This window comes from Saimiri boliviensis, chromosome 19 (assembly GCF_048565385.1).
Source record: "Saimiri boliviensis isolate mSaiBol1 chromosome 19, mSaiBol1.pri, whole genome shotgun sequence".
NCBI classification, from domain to species: domain Eukaryota; kingdom Metazoa; phylum Chordata; class Mammalia; order Primates; family Cebidae; genus Saimiri; species Saimiri boliviensis.
In genome coordinates this window covers 5,701,654-5,705,083 of record NC_133467.1, presented here as the reverse complement: position 1 = coordinate 5,705,083, position 3,430 = coordinate 5,701,654, and the positions used below count along the sequence as shown (strand labels likewise).

At 34.3% G+C, this 3,430-nt stretch overlaps 1 pseudogene; it reads right to left on the bottom strand.

Moving 5' to 3' along the window:
- Nucleotides 1–976: 976 nt before the first annotated feature.
- On the bottom strand, nucleotides 977–2,948 carry LOC101053785 (ATP-dependent RNA helicase DHX29 pseudogene; annotated as a pseudogene).
- Nucleotides 2,949–3,430: the final 482 nt, after the last annotated feature.

The window sequence follows — 3,430 nt, the reverse complement described above, 5'->3', positions numbered from 1 at the left end:
ACACGTATGTGCTCATGCCTGTACACCTACATCTTAGTAAGCCAAGAAATGTTTTTGTTTCTGTGGTCATACCTGCTTTTTTATGTTAAATAACACTCTTATACCCTTTGCTAATATAACATTTAAACAAAAATAATTTCAGTTGCATATTAGCACACTGTTTTCCTATTTCAAAATGTTCCACAATATTTTTATGCAGGCTTCCTCCATGTTTTACTGTCCCTTTCCCATAAGTAGACATCTAAGTTGCCTTTATCTACATGCTAGCAAAAATGTTGCTTTCATGAATGTTTCTATACATGATTTTCATGAAACTGGGCAGGCATTTCTGGGTATAAGGATTTTAACTGCAGATCACAATATATACTCATTTTCAATTTTATTTTATATTTTCATATTTCCAGAAGGATTCTTCTGATTAAACTATTTCCAGCATTATACACTTGCTTCAAACTATCTACATATTCACCAAAACATTTATACAATCAAATTTCATGTTTTGCTAACAATACAAGTATAAAATGGTTATTATTTACATTTTTATTTGTATAATTACTAATGAAATTGTCAGACGTTCATGAGAAATCAGATTTTGTATTTCAACTAATTGATTTGAGAATAGCTTTTTCTATCAATTATTTAATCTTATATTATTTTAAACTATTTTAAGTGTAAATAACAAGTGATATATGTTATCACAGTCTACTATCTGTTAACTTTTTTGTAGGTATCCTGTGTTAAACTGAACTCCTTGATCTGTGTGTAGTAAAATAATAGGTATTTTTATCCAAATTTTTCTTGAGATTTTTAAGAAAATCCTTTTTTTGTTCTAATTCAACAAATGTTTATTAAACCCATACACCGCGTTAAATATGTTCCTGGGCATTCTTTTTTTCCAAATAAGCCTTTTATATTTATCCATGACTCTGAGAGAGTGAGCTATGGAAGAATTACTTCTAGGGTGAACAGTTTATGTTCAATTAAGAAAGTTCCTCTGGCAAAATATTATTTCAGAATGATAACAAAAAATGAACAGATATTCCATGTTCATGAAAGAATCAATATTGTTAAGCTGTCCATACTCTCCAAAGCAACCTACAAATGGAATTCAATCCCGATCAAAATACCAATGACATTCTTCACAGAAATAGAAAAATTTTTTAAAAATCATACATACAAAACCACAAAGGACCCAGAATACCCAAAGCTATCCTCAGCAAAATGAACATAACTAGAGGAATCATGTTATGTATTTTCAAATTATACTACAAGTATAGTTACCAATAGCATGGTACTGGAATAAAAACATACACACATACCAGTGGAACAGAATACAGGATCCAGATATAAATCCTTCTTGTTTTGCTTTCTTTCCTGCTAGATAGGCATTGTAGATTATCAGGTGGCCTGAATCCATCATGGCCAAGGCTGATTTTGCCAAATCTGCGTCATCTTTTTGACCAATTAGTATGGTAAAAGGAGACTTCTTTGTCATAGCTGCAGCTAGTGCTGCAATTGGGTCAAGGCAGCCAAATATTGCAACAAAAATAAGCATCTTTGAATCCTGAATACACAGATAAAGCTGCAAGGTGTTGTCCCAACGAAGTCAGTTGAGGCTCATTTAGCTTATGAGCTCCAATTTTTTGGAGCAAATTCATTGCATTGCTGATCACTTGGAGCTGAGGAGGATCTAAGGCTTTGAAAGGAAAACTTCAAAAGAATCAAGATTACAATTCATAATATGAAGTCATAATTTCTCTAAAGGTACATGTAAGATTTCTGGAACAGAATAATCCATAAAGACTTGAAATTTTTCTCTTGCGTACACATGGAAGCAGAAGCCATCTCTGACCTCTGACCTGCCCAGCTCTCCCCTGGCACTGCAAAGCACTGGCTTTACTACAAATGTCTCAACCAAATAACTCCTGTATCTGCTTTCATGGTGCTTATTTTCTTTTGTTCTTCCAGTATCAATTACAAAGATGACATCTGGAATACCGCTACCTTTCTCTGCAAAATTTGTTGCTAAAACAATCTTTCTGACTCCTGACAAAGGAAATTTGAGTGCTGCAGCTTGATCTTGGGTAGAAAGAATAGAATGCAGAGATACCACTTTGTATCATTCAGCATAAAACCTTCTATCATTTGATAGGAGATTATACAACTGCTGAATATGAGCAAGGCCTGGTAAAAAGATTAATACTGCTCTTTCAATATTTCTAAATTGGGAACTTTTATCTAAATATGCAAGAAGTTCCAAGATGAAATCCAGGTTGATTTTATGAGGATTCATGCTGAGTACCATTGCTGTACTTTCGGAAAGATATATTTAAATCAGCATTTGCTCTAGTATGAACTGACATGTATTCTTGATTTTTCTTCATTCTCCCTGCTTTGCTCGTAACATTAATGGTTATTTCTTTTTCCTCCTCCAGAAATTTCTGACAATATCCTGACTCTTTTTCCAGTACAAAGCCTGTTTCTTCTGCTATATCTTCACAATGAAAAATCTCAGCAGTATAAATCCTTCCTGAAATTCGGAGAATGGGACAGTGTGTGAAATATATTAAAAAATTTTCAATGTCCACAGTGGCACTAATTAGAATCAAGTATAGATCAGAATGTTTCTGTAAAATTTCCTTTGAGATAGTTACTAGGAAGTCTGCCTGGACACTTCTTTTATGAACCTCATCTACAATAACATGAGACACATTAGTAAAAAGACCATCAAGTTTCCTTGGCAAAACCCCTGTTGTACAATAGAGTAAACTGGTAGGTTCACAAACTCAAAATAATATCTGGATCTGATACCCATACAAAGAATTCCTTTCTCCAGGTCCATTTTCATGGCCCAATTCATCACACACTCTGGTGGCTAAACTCAACAGCTGAGATTTTCTGAGGTTGGGTACAGACAATAATGTTGTATTTACTTGCTCCCCAATCATTTGGTGGCCAATCTTCCGAAAGAAATTGTGTTACCTGAGTACTTTTACCACTCATTTTTGTACCTGCCACAACCACTACCAGGTGCCTTTTGAGAGTTTCGACACTTGAATCCCAATGTTTAAATACAGTAAACTGTCGTCTTTCCTTTGGAAGTCTCTAATACTTAGGTGTGCTTTACACCTTCCTAAAAAGGTTTCTAACAGGTTCCAAATCTTCTGTGTTTGCTGATTCCAAGGACAGTGCAAAAATATCCTCATCAGAAACTAAATTTTCCCAAGATCCCTCAGGATCTTTAGAGTTTTCTCTCTTATTTTCTGAATGCTGTTGTTGCTGCTGTTTCAATGTATTCAAAAGTTTGGCAATAAAAAGTTCACATGGTTTATTGGTTTCCATTTTATTTAGTTCTTCCTTTTAGTTTTCTGTATCACTACACTCCAGCCAAACATCTTGGGAAGTGGGATGAAGTTTTTTTTGGGGGGAG